The sequence below is a fragment of the Chrysoperla carnea genome, chromosome X (assembly GCF_905475395.1).
Source record: "Chrysoperla carnea chromosome X, inChrCarn1.1, whole genome shotgun sequence".
Classification (NCBI taxonomy): Eukaryota; Metazoa; Arthropoda; class Insecta; order Neuroptera; family Chrysopidae; genus Chrysoperla; species Chrysoperla carnea.
Window position 1 is genome coordinate 12931534 of NC_058342.1, and position 15069 is coordinate 12946602.

Below are 15069 nucleotides of genomic sequence, written 5' to 3' on the forward strand. Positions count from 1 at the left end.
AGAGCAACCAAGCCTTTTTTGAGACTCAAAAATGAATAAACCGAACAAAACAGTGACACGGAAAAAATAATGAAGATATTGAATTTAAATCGATCAATTAAAATGAAACAGTGGTTTTGAAGAAAAAATAAGATTGATTTAAATATAATCGATTGTACAACAAAACAAGTGCGTAAAAATAAAATTTCGGATTAAACAATGAAATGCAAACTCTATTTTTCCAGTAGAATTGAATTCAATTTTTAAAATTTTTTTTAGTATTTAAACAATTATCAACAATTAAGTATTGAAAATTTTATTATTGTAAGGCATCTTTTACTATTTTCGCATTTTTCAGCATATTTAAAAATGCTTATAATTTTCCTTTATTTGAATCAACTTTCATGGTGATGGGCAGTAATTTTTATTCATCAACTTAAAAACAGTTGAAATACCTAAGCAATAAAAATCGTGTAAATGAAAATGCATATCAAAACGGAAGAAATAGCCCCGAAAAAAAAACAAATAAATCCAACCCAAACTTAAAATAAAACCTTCTACGATGATTTTTGCAGGTACAACTTTCGTTTGAAATATTTTTACAGATAAATTGAAAATGTCGAAAACTTTTTGATTTGTTCATAAGAGACAAATATTTGTGTTTTTGTACGGTACGGAAAGATGTACTTTCAAAACTTTTAGCGAAATTGGGCAATTTTTGCGGAAAAGAAAAATTAAAATCTAAAAAACTGGAAAATTTGCTGGAAATTTCGAGGAAACAAAATTCATCACATACAACTTTTTTATTGACCATTTTTTATTTTGATGTTCAACTTTCGCTGGAAACACAAACTATCCCCACTTCCCCTACTTATGAGCACCAATTATTCAACAGCTACAGCGGATAACAATTTTTGTTGTTGAAAAAGTCTAATTAACCTGAACCTTCATTTTCAATTAACCTGAATAATCTTCGAAAATTAATATTAAATAAAGATTATCTTGGTAGACAACGACTTTTCGTTTCCTGATTCGTATTAATTTTCAAAAGTTTTCAGTAAAGGTCAACAATTTTTCATCCATATTCATCGTTGAGCTGAGATAACAATGTATAACACTTGCTGCTCCCCACAAAAAAACAATCGGAAAAATTATTTGAAGTCACCATTTTCATTTTGAATGTATTCGGCCCATATAAAATTAACTTTTTTTTCGATAAATGTGTTAAACCCTAATTTGTTATACTTTTTTTTCCACAAATAATAACATTTTTGAATTGAATTAATCAAAATTAATGCACTTATGAAAATTAAACAACAATATTCGTCCATATCGATAAAAACACATTTTATAAATATAACAAATGTCTTGCGTACGAATAAACCTTCCAGGAAAGTCACTACATGGTTGTGGTATGTTAAATATTATAATATCTTGTTTAAATATTTTACTTTTGAATTATTATAATTTCTTTGAAAATTGATTAATATTAATTTGTTTTATACACATTGATTTTATGACATTTCTTCTTTTAAACTTTAAACCAAATTTATATATATCACATCTGATTTGTAACACATTTGGAGACCATTTCATACTTAAAATTTATTGTCATTTTAATTATAAATTAAAAACGTTTTCACAGTTTATAAAATTAATTATTATTAATTGTATAATTTAAACCACATTTTAATTATTGTTACAGTTGTTTTAAAAATATTTTTACGTGAAAGTATCACACCATTTTAATATACAAAATAAACATGTGAGATTAGTGAATCAAACAAATGATTGGCTGACTATAAAAATGCTTACTGATTATAGATATTATTCTTGTAGACTGGACGTACCCAATATGCAAACCACGCACGAACTACACAAACATACGCAGGACTTCAATTAGTTTGTAATACAACAAGTGTGCAATCGTAAGATCGTACTTTCGGTCAGATTGTAAACGGATCAGCAATATTGTAAATACAACATTAAAAATAACGCCCAAAAAACTACCACAACTCCACCACACACAATAAGACGGTTTTTTATTAAAATAGATTGAGTTAACGCTAGTTGGCGTGCTTTTTGGTGTTCGATTTACAGTCTATTAGAAATAGGATATTCCACTATTTTATAAAAAGTACTTCAAAATGTTGATTTTGATAATAAAAAGCCACCAAAAATTTATTTCAGAAAAATACACACGCTTTCTTGCCAAAAACTTAAATTAAATTTAATATAAACTTTTTTTAAACTGTCGAAAACGCGGGCATCCAATTTGACGACGTAATATGGGTATCACTATACGAAATAACACAAATAATATTGACAGATATATTCATAAGACATCTGATTATAATAAATATAAATACTTATTTTCTATGTATATATTATACCCAGCTGTCTACACTGAACTAAATGATAGTCTATGACTTATACCGCTATGACATCACAGCAAGGCATACCCACGTTTTAGGTCACGTGATATACAGTTTAAAAATTACGATTTTTAATTTAAATATTTTAAAAGAAAAATGTGCTTTTATGACTCGAAATCAGAATATTTAGGTATATTTTTACATAAATTCTAACTTTTTTTAAATTTCATGATTTATTTTTGACTAACGATAATACCCTATTACAATCTTCCGGGGATAGATCTAAATATGGAGTGTAGAGGTAAAGGAACACAATCTCTCATGGCAGTTTGATTAAGAAAGTGTTCACATAATTGAATTAAATAAGATGGCTAGTATAGCGCTTGTTGTATTTTTAAGATTTTTTATGCCTCTTCATTATTGGAATTTAATGGGACTTTTTTTCATTAAGTGACAAAATTACAAATCTAATTATTCCGAAAAGAAAAAAACTTTCTGGAAAATTATGGATTATCGACAGTATCTTCAATAAAAATCGTATAATAAATATTTTTAATATGGAAGACCGATAATTTAAATCTTTGAACAACTTTATACATGATTCCATCAATTTGGTGAAATTTAAGTTTTTGGGCGCAGCAATGCAAGCTATGCCAATTTGTAGCTTTTTACGTGCAGAATAAAAATGTTCATATGCGCTTATGAAGAAGAGTGATTTCGGGAAATTTACAGTTTTCCACAATTTTTTGCAATTTACTCAAAAACTATGCATTTTATAGAAAAAAATAGATAAGTCCAAAGTTAAGGGGCCTTAAATTTCCGATGGATTTGTATATACAAACTTTTTCTTATTTTTTATATTTTCTGAAAAATCTACATCAATGTACAAGTTTTCGTCTTATGGTATACCATAATACGAGCAGAGCTCTCCGAAATTAGGTAGAAGGCATCTTTAGTGTCTGAGGAAAGCGGGTAAAGAAAACACGGTTATTAATATATTATTATATTTTGGAGCAATGTTAGACCTTCATAGAAAATAAAAAATCTATTAGATTATATTATATTGAGTGCGATTTAAATGTACGTCAAAAAAAGTGAAAATCACGTCAAAAACGTGTGTTTTAACGCATGATAATAAGAGGGACAGTTCTATAATATGCACAGAAAAAATTTATATTGAACATGTATATATGTATGAAAAAAAACTGCAATAATGGATATTTAACAGCATTAAAACTTAATTTACAGTTATATAACGTAAAATTATTTTAAATATGAACAACAACATTTTAATATTATAATAAGTTGGTAAAAATCTTTAGATTTGCATTTTACCCGCCAAATTAAAAAGTTTTTTTGGTTATAAATTAAAACTAGCTGTTAAACCCGCTTCGCTGGGTTGTTTTTGCACATTTAAATATCAAAATTGTTAAATGAAAGACTTTTTTTTTAATTCTCTCTGTAAGTAACAGTAAGATTTTTTTGGCCGATCCCAATATTATGTCTACACTCTCTGTGTGTACGGAAAAGGAAGGGAAAGATCGATAGAAACCCATGGAACATTCCAGAATATTCGAGAAAGTTCTAGAAAATTCGATAGAAATCCATAGAACATTCCAGAATGTTCGAGAAAATTCTAGAAAATTCGATAGAAATCCATAGAACATTCCAGAATGTTCGAGAAAATTCGACAGAAACCCATGGAACATTCCAGATTGTTCGAGAAAGTTTGATAAAATTCAATAAAAATCCATACAACATTCGAGAAAGTTCTAGAAAATTCGATAGAAATCCATAGAACATTCCAGAATGTTCTAGAAAATTCGATAGAAATCCATGGAACATTCCAGAATTTTCGAGAAAAATCGAAAGACATTTGGGCCAGTAGCGCCATCTAGTGAAAATTGTACTATTGACAGTGACGCCATCTATTGAAAATTATTAGAACTAAAAAATCGAAAGACATTTGCGCCAGTAGCGCCATCTAGTGAAAATTGTACTATTGACAGTGGTGCCATCTATTGAAATATATTAGAACTATTTTTTAATCTATTTTCTATGAATTCCTAGATCATTTTTAATTCCACCCCCACCAAACTCCCTTATTCACAATGGGAGCCTAAGGGCTACCCAATGACATAATCCCCTACCGAATGTCAATGGTTAGTTTTAGGGAAAATCGGGGACATACAAACAAACACTCTCTTTTTATATATATAGATTATAGATAGATGATCACTGACAATATTTTTTGTAAAATGTATATAAATTTCAAACATATTCAATTGTTAAAAAGTCTTTTCTGTTCTTTCTCACGCAAGCATGAATGAATTCATTAATTTTAATTTTAGTCCCTAAAAAAAGTTATTTTCAGTTAAAAAGTAATTTTAGCCGAAAAATAAAAAGTATTTAATTAAAATAAGAATTTGCTAACCACATTGGTGTATTTATATATTTTTTTAGGTTGATCCATCAGTATACCAAAATATGCAGTTTTTATCTATCACTCCAAAAATTATCAATAATGAAGTAAATTCCACAAAGTAATTTATTTACATTGTTAAAATTGATTGTTAAGTGCTGCATTGAAGAACGTTTCTTGTAATTTATTAATAAATACTATTGTTTTTTTTTTTTTGTTTAGGAAGTCAATAATGACATGCAAAACAAAATAATTGTACGATTAGAAGAAAATGAACGACAGAAGAAGCAAATATAGGGCCCCAGAGGTGAGCATATCTAGCCCTAATTTTTTTTAAATGCTTATTTTGGTTTAAAATTGTCATCTAGTAGGTATTTTTGGAATACGAATCCAATGTTAGAGAACACGAAATCTGCCACAAATTCCAAAAATCGTACCATATGACCTGAAATTTCAAATTTGGCATAAAAATGGAACACTAAGTATTTACCGTCCAAAATCTTATTTAGGAGGTATTTTTGATCGCTAATTACGAATCTGATGTCAGATTAACTAATTATCTCACGTATTCTGAAAATCGAGACATTACTGGCCAAGTATTTCATTTTTTGGCACAAAAACGGTAAACTAAGGAATTTTTGGAAGATGTGACAAAATCCGTATAATCTGACATCAGATTCGTAATCAGCAATCAAAAATACACCCTAGAGCAAAGTTTGGACCATAAATACTTAGTTTGCCGTTTTTGTGCCACAAAACTAAAATTCTTGGCCAAAAATGGCTCGAATTCCGGAATACGTTTATCTGACATCATATTCGTAATCAGCGACTAAAAATATCTCTTATTGATAAGTTACGTTGGCTGGTTTCCTTGGGGTCCTTTAAACACATTACAAAAAGTTTCATTAAAATCGGAGCTGTTTCTCCACTTTTCCGCAAGTTGTTTTGATTTTCGATATATTCGCACAAAGTATAAAATTTTGAATTTTTCAAAATAAATAATATTTTTGTATTTTGATCAGTTTTAAGAAAAAAAGTACTGCGATTTTTTTCTAGATATAGATAGAGATATAGTTTTCGAAATAAAGATTTTTGAAAAATTAAAAATGCAATATATTCGATTTTAGGAAATGTGTAATAAAATGTGTAATTTTTTCAATCTCTTTTTCAGTCACTAGGTTAAGCATAATTTATTTATTAAAAGTTATCTATCTGTATAAAAAATAGAATTAATGGTATAATAAAAATTAATAATAAAAATTGTAAATTGTATTTATTTTATACAATTTATCACCACCTTTGTTAGTAAAATATTATTTGCAACCCCAAGATACCATAGATTGGTCCATTAACGGCAGTTGTAGAGGTTCCAACATTTATCTTCATGGTCATGGTATAAACAAACAAAAAGTCATAGAACATATAATTTATTTTATATTATTCACAATTCTAGATAGAAGAAATTTCCTTTTTTCCCTTTTAATTATATGGTTTAAGTTAAAGTTTACACCCTCATCAATTTTCATTACAGTGCTTTATATTAGTATAGGACCTCGCAACGTTTTCGAGAGAGAATTTTATTATTACTGATTTTATGATATGTTGTTCTTCTTGCTCTTTCAGTTAGAGCTTGGGTCATCTGGCTGGCGGTAGTGGTTGCGTTTAGTACTGCGCAACCCAAATGTACAGGTAATAATGCTTTTAAAAGTGTTTTAGTATGTCTGTAATTATATATAATATATATATATATATTATATATTACATACTAAAACACTTTTAAAAGCATTATTACCTGTACATTTGGGTTGCGCAGTACTAAACGCAACCACTACCGCCAGCCAGATGACCCAAGCTCTAACTGAAAGAGCAAGAAGAACAACATTCTCTCTCGAAAACGTTGCGAGGTCAATATGAATAATGACAAGTCAGTCTAATATGAATAATGACAAGTGAAAACAAACAATTGACTGAGTTAATTGTTGAAATACCATGTATTTGCAGTGTTGATTACTCTGTCATATTACACACACATACATGCCACACACATATAACTGATATACCCATATAATACATACTATACAATTTGCGCTCTTACGGGTAAACACTGGTGTTAACGAAAAAATGTTTATTTTTTTATAAGAAACATTTTTTACATTTAAACTTTTGTTCTATCTCTAACGGTTTACAAGATGGATCCTACGGACCCAAGACCCAATTTACTTATGTTGCTCATTTACGAACTCGACCTCGCTTTTTACGTCCTAAGTACGCAATAAATTTCAGCTTGATATCTCTTTTTTGAGTAATCGTGATGACAGATGGACAGACAGACAACCGGAAATGAACTAATTAGGTGATTTTATGAACACCTAAATATTTTTAAGCGTTACAAACTTTCGACTAAACTAAGTATACCACGGTATATTTCATATACATGGTATAAAATGGGTGATAGAATTTAAGAAATGTTTTAAGGTAGTACGAGCACCAAGGCAATTTTAAAATTAAAAAAGGCAACGGGTTTTTTTTGTTTTCAATAAATTATTATAGATTAGTTTTGGAGAAATCTATGAAAATCCAATTACCGTTTTACCATAAAATCCTTGTTAAATACGCCTACTTTAGAAGTAATTTATTTGTTTCAACAATCGGGCAACCCTCCTCAAATTTTCAGAATTGATTTAGACTTAGTCCCACTTCATATACAAAAAAAATCAAGCTTTTTATTTAAAATTGCATCGGTGCTCGTACATCCTTAATGACGTATTAAACCATAAAATTCATTCATTGCATTGTTGTTGATTGGTTATTTCATTTGACAATTTCACTTTTCCCCTTAATATTAAGATGATTTCCCAGGAAAAAATTGTTTCCGGTTATCGCCTTATCTTTCATGTAAATCAGCGTAACCAATGAAAAATACTGTTGGCTAACTGACAGGACCTCGGATATTGGAAAATGCTTTTTTTTCAGGATAGGGCAAAAAACATCGTTGAACTTTTTTAAAACATACAATTAATATTTTTTCATTTATTTAAGTAAAAATTAACAATTAAAAATTATTTAATTAATTAAATATAGGTAGTTTTTGTTAGATACGAGGTTACAGCTAAAAAAATTATTAAAATTTGATAAACATAGCCCATCTTGCGATCAATATCGATAAAAATAATCATTTTTGATTAATTTAAAGTAGTTTGTTCAATATTTACCATTTTTTGAGATAAAAATAAATAAAAAACTTTAATAAAGACTTTTTTTAGAAATAATAATGAAATGGAAAAATTACACATCCTTTAGGCATTGAATCCTAGACATTTAAGTAACTTTCACGGTTAGGAGGAGTTTGTAGATGTATAAGTTTATCATTTCTTACTATCGATACTTTATTTGATATACAGAATGTGTCATTAGTCACGCACCATTATTGAATAATGAATTTATCAAGTCAAAAGCAGTTGAAAATTTTTAGGAAATTTCTCGATACGACCTATCATATAACGACATAAAAATTCGTTAATTATCTGTTGAAAAATTGAAGGATAAAAAATTTGCATTTTTGAAATTTGTGTACTCTGAAACGTTTTTTCATAATTTATAATAAAATGTAGCCCCAAATGAAGTTGACTGACACACTGAGTCACTCAACTATACAAATTCTAAGGAATTTTTAGACATGCAAATTTTTCCGTTTCTTCTAGTAAATTTCACGTCGAATACAAACAAATCGCATCTTTCTAGCAAGTCTATAAGTCCCTTAGAATTTGTATAGATGAGTGAGTCAGCATGTCAGTCAGTTTTTTTTGGGGTTAAATATAATAATAGATGCGGTTTTTTGTATTCGGCGTATAACTACTTGAAATTTACAGGAAAAATCGAAAACTTCAATTTTTCATTCCACCCCCCAAAATTACTTTTTTCAGTTCTCTACAAGCTAGAAAAATGGGATTTTCAACAATCGACCCTAAATAAAGTCGACAGAATACTTTAAAAATTTTCATTACCCACATCGCAACCTCCTTAAAATAGGGAAAACTGATGAATGACTTAATTCGAAGCCAAGCTAAGACCGCCACGGAGGTCATAGAGGCCACTCTCCTTGCGAGCAATGCGAATTTCTTGATTGATAGTGAATTTTATTGTAAGTAAAAATACAGAAAATAAATTTTACTACACTTTATCATCTGATATTTTTTATAAATATTAATACAAAATTTAGTTTTCCTAGTATTAATCGAAAAATACTTAAATCAAATATATAATTAACGAAGACTTATCTCGTTAATGTCTCATCAGATCAAAATGCTTTCATCTAATTTGGATTTGACGAATTCATTCTCCAGAAATATGGCATGACTTATGAAGCACTCTTTACACCATTATGTTTTACTTTGTAAATAATTTTTGATTTTGTGTTTATTAACGGCTTAATTAACGACGAAAAATTTTTCAATTAAATTTGAAACGTATTAACGGGTGATTCAAAGTTAGTTTCTTGATAAAAGTTCTGCATATTTAAAAAAAAAAATGAATCATTCAATCTTATGGAGATTTTTATAGAAATTAGACCTATGAAAGGTTATTCACAGATCAACGAACAGCGGTAGAACGTGGTAAGATTATTAAAGCCACTTATAAAAGTGAACGTTCGATAAAAATTGTATATCTTGTATTGTATATTGTATATTTTGTATATTTGGTTTTTTGAAAATAATACTTGTACAAGTCAAAAAAATTTTATGGTCCGTGAATTGAGGTGCTCAGGACATCGTTTCTTCGATGATCGAAGCAATCTAACGTATTCCACCACTTACGTTCCGAATATTACGTACTTCACTTTACGAAGATAACTTTGACAAAAAAATTGCATCTCTTAATAATACAAGATTTAACTCCAAAGGATTTCCTTTTTCCAAGGTTGTTTCAATAGCACAATATATAAAAATAAACAAAAAAGACTAATATGGAGAGTACAGCTCCGTGTTTGATAAAGTGGCCGTCAAATCGGTGGCGCCATGTTAGCAACTGATTTAATTGTTGTTGTAGAAAAGGTGTAAGTTTAAAAAAAGTGCTCAGAGTAATAAGAGTAAGATAAAGATCTAAACAAGCTGTTAGAGAAGGATAGAGAAGTATTCATATCATTACCAAATGCTTCGTCTAGCGCTATTTTGGTGGATTTTTGAGTTATAATGTGCTCCTTACCGCTAGCCACTAAGACAAAATAACCTATTGTCTGCATTATTCCGTGCATTATGTAAACTTTTGATAAACGCGATTACGTCATGCCACTTAGTAAATTTTTAATTTTTCATAATATTCCATTATTGAAATTTTTTTTTAATCTTCCATAATTTGAAAATTTTATGATAAAGCACAAATTAAATCACCCGTTATTTGTTTGTAAAAAAATAAAAGATGATGATTAGAGCAATAGTAAACACAAATTTGGACTATAACCTAAGAGAAATAGACATTACACCTGCAAAAATTGATATACAAGTCGTCTTCGTTTTAAATTGTTTCTTTAATGAGAATACAAAACTTTCGAACCCTTAAAGAGGGTTGGAAAACGATGTCTCTCTATTTCCTAAATTCAAATATCCATTTTATCCAAAATTATCATGAGTAGCAATTTTTGTTTATAAATTAAATTTAGAAATTATAAACTATCGTTAAAATTAGTATATACTAAGAAAATCAAGAAAAATCACTTTTTATTCCCTTTTTTTTTAAATAAGCCAGCAACAGTTTAAGGCTAAGATTGTAGATTATAAAGTCCTATACTATCAAAACCACCTACAAATGTTTACGATTTTATACAGATTTTTTCAATTTGATTAAAAAAAATCCTTGTAAATGGCAATCCAAGTTGCTCGGTTAGTTAAAGTTTACGACGATTTTCCTAGCGTTGCGGGTTCGATTCCCGTCATTACAACAAAAATCAATTTAAATCTGCAGGGTGGTACGCACAGCTCAGTTTAACTACTTAATTTCAATACTCATTTTTATCGATTTAAAGGAAAACTAAACTCTGCGTATTAGACAAACAGGTTTCGAACAAGTTATTGTAATAGAAATTGAATGAGCATCCCAACTTGATACGTTATTTACATGTAAATGGTATATGTCAAATTGAAACTATTGAAAAATAACAATTAATTAAACTTGTGTATTGTTTCTATGGTAACTCCCTGAAATAAAACTCATGCACGGAGCAACAAGGTTCTCAATTTTTGTATTCAAACTGAAATGTTTTGATTATTTCTCTTAGGATAAAAGTTATAACGATAACAAATGAATATTGTAATATCAGGTTTTGTTATTGCTTATGATTATTTTGATAAATATTTAAAAATAGCCTGTCATAAATAAAAGCCGATTTTTACCGTTTATATCTAATTATGTCGAAATCGTATAACATTCGCATACAAGATCTCGTCAGTAAGCCATCGATACACACTTTCGCATTTATAAATATTAAAGTATGCATTTTTTTTTTCTAAAAAATAAATGTATAGTTTGTATGATAACAATGCGAAAAAAAAAATTTAACGTGTGAATCATAAATTTTTCGAAATAAATTTGCACGTAAGCGTATAAATAGACATATTATTTACAATTATTATAAATAAATACTATTTAAGTTTTTTTTATTTTATTTTTTGTTTTGTTTTTCAGATATACAATTGTTATTTTCTTAAATTTTAAAATCGATAATATACAATTTTATATATTTTCAAATTAAAATATATTGCGCATGTACTCTAGCAGAGATGCTGTTTAATTAAAAGTAAAAATTCGAGACATAAGTTACTTTTTTATGATTTTTTAGAATGTAGAATTGATTTTCTAATGTTTGAGGCTCATCCGATCGATAAATTTTCCGAATCCGCTGTTGGGATTATAAAACGATACAAAAACGTGGATTGAGCAAAAATTACCAAGTAGATGAATCTGAAACTATTTCTCAGGACTGAGATCATTTCCTATGTTTTTTGTTTTAACCCTTTGCGGGTTAACAAAAATAGGAAATAATCGATACTCAAGAAAAACTTGACAACGGTTTTCAACAATCCGCATTTTTATACTTTTTTCATTAGAAAAATTCGTTTGCGGGAAACTGGCGGAATTGAAACTATCAAGAATTCATTGGATTGGCACACATTTTGTTACATATACTTTTCGCGAGATTTTTAATATGCTAAATCCGATTTTTAATTCAAGATTGCTCTACTAGATCAGATTGTAATATTTTCACTTGAAATGATTTACAATATCAGAGAGAACGATTTGTTCTTCTTCAAAAGTCATTTTGAATTTTTCCAATACCTTGTATTTTCTTAAGAAGTAGAATGAATAATAAAACATTCATATAATTAAAATAAATATTGTATCATTTCTTGAAGATGAAAAAGATACCAGAAAAAATTCAAACCGAATTTTGAAAGAAAATAATATTACTTTCATTTTTTAAATCAATTTCTACAAAATAATTTCTTTTATTACAACAAAATATTTTGAAAAGCTGTTTTGGTAGTGAAATTATGAAACTGAATTTGGATTAAACACGTCAAAATCTAATGTAACAAAATAAAAATTTCCCATGTTTTTTTACCCATAAAATGGATTTTTGTTTTCGTAGTTTCTTAATCATCTGAGATAAATTCTTTGTACTTCGTTAAAGTATGTTTTGCGACACTTTGAAGAAACGCAAGACACACAACGCTGCCCGATTACTTTTCCGTAATCCGTATTAAATGCGGATGACTTTGATATTATCCAAAATCAATTTTACGTACCAAAATAGTATAGAAAAAAACCAATATCTCGAATTAAACTAATTTTCACAGAACCTTCCACCAGCGTCTGCGCTAATAATACTTAATAACTTTTTTTTTTCTTTAAATTTATATAAAATAATCGAATTTGATTCTTTAAAAAATAAAAAAAACATGTTCAATTCGATTTACTAATTCGTTACATTCTTTACAATGAAACTAGAAATTAAAAAATTTAATAACCCTAGCCCTTAATTATATATATATATATTTTTTTGTAAATTATTTGTAATACAAATTTACCTAACAATTTTCTTATTTTAATGATAAATAAAACTTTTACAGGATGGTCACAAAATATATTTGTTTTTTAATTTTCTAAATATCGATTTTTTAGTACAATTGAGTGTGATCCTTATTAAAAATAATTAATATTGTATCATCAAAATGAACTTTTGGAATTTTCCTAAAGTTGTAATATTAAGTATAAGAAGAGTTGTCAGACATCATATTTTTGCCTGAAAAACGTTTTTCCAGACATTTTTCGCCTACAATTACAATTCAGATTTATTTTTCGCTATAATACAAATTTCTTCTTGTTATGGTTGCTTGTTCCAAAATTGAGAAATAACTCTCTAGTCTATCGAGTTTTCGTCAATTAACGCACGTTTTTAATGTAAGATTTATCAATTGAATTGTCGAACAAAATTTCTTTTTTACAAAAATGTAAAGATCGCCAATTGTTTTATAACAAAACTATTTTTATTTTTCATAATAATTTGACAGTTATATACAGTTATAAAAAAACTTTTCAAAAGAGAAACAAAAGCGCCCGAAGAAGGAACTTTTGTAAAACATCGTTACGTAATAATTTTAATTATATATGTATATATTTATACATAAGCTTTTAACAATACTGCGTCACGAACATAGCACATTTGGTCTAAATGTGTAATCACTGAATTTGTTTGTATATTTTATAAATTTTAATTAACTTATATGTAGTTTTTTAAAAAGTTTTCTTAGCCAAGTTCAACATTGCTTGATTAAGAATTGAAATAAAATACAAAAATCGATTATTATTTTTTATTCAGCAACCCAATTGTGTTAAATAGAGTAGTTCACACGAATGTAATTATTGAGGCATGATACATCTCACTTTATTTAACATCACGTAATTCTAAGAGACGTATGTAAAACCTGCATTTAAATCGTTGCTCGTATGACCAAAACCTACTTATCTCATTTTCCCTCCCCTATTTTGTACATTTTCTCCTCAAATATAGTAGAGATCCAAACCTTATCTGTTCCGAAACCTTTTATAATACAGCATAGGTATTTCAAGGGTCATTAAGTACAAAAAGAAAAAGATATCGCATATACCGTTTTGTTTCGTGTGGAAATTTCAAGGTTAAAAAAAGCAAATTCGACAATTGGAAAGCCTTGCGCAATGTATTGTGGCGCGACCTTATTGTATACTGCAGAGTAGAGAATAAATTGTTGGGGATTTTAGGATAGGTAATCAATCAATTACATAAAATAAATTATATCCGCCATTTTCGAGCATTCTCTTCTCTCATGATCACAGATGTATACAAAAGTCTATTAAGTCTACATAAAATTCATTAGGAACATTTGTTCTATTATTGATGTACGAGTTAGTTCCCAAAACTGCTACATAGCAACGCCACCAGTATCAATTCAAAACCATTGTCATATTATTATTAATTTATTTATTAAAATTTATTTCAACAAATTTTATTATCAATTAATTAAAATTATTTATTAATTTAATGCAAATAAAAAGAATCTATACAAAATTAAAACTTGTTTATTTATTTTAAATTTTCTACTAACATCGATTGGATTGGAAATATGTGGCGCTGTCTAGTGTTTAATAATGTAACTAAAACATTTTCATTAAGAGACCCATGGTTTTTTCAAAAGTTACATGACTTGTATATATTATAAGACTGTGATCATGATCCATTATTTTGCATCTTACAATCGCTCTCTATAAAGTTTTTGACACTTGCGAATTTTTATACCGATTTTAAGAACTGTGGAAGTGTATATAGTTTTAATATGTCATAGTATTTTGATTTCTAGAAAAATATTAAGACGTTTTTCAGTTAAAATTTTTGTTTTTCATTTTTGTATTATTTAATGTGTTTAGAATACACTCCCAAAAATTATAAATCAAAATTTGTATTATTTTTGAAATTATAAATAATATACCAATTTTTAGATTGTTATATTTAATACACGTAAAAACAATTATTTCTACAAAACAGCAACTTGCAGAACAGGAAGAAGCGTACGAGGAATTATTTAGGTTAATACATACTCCAGCTATAGCTAACTAATGATAAATAAGTATATTGTCTGAATAATAAAAAAATTTTTAACTTTAAAATGTTAAAACAACATAAAAAACACGTTACAAAAATATTATCACGATTCTGAAATAATTCTTTCACCTATCGACTTTAATCTTTAGACAACTTGTTGAAAA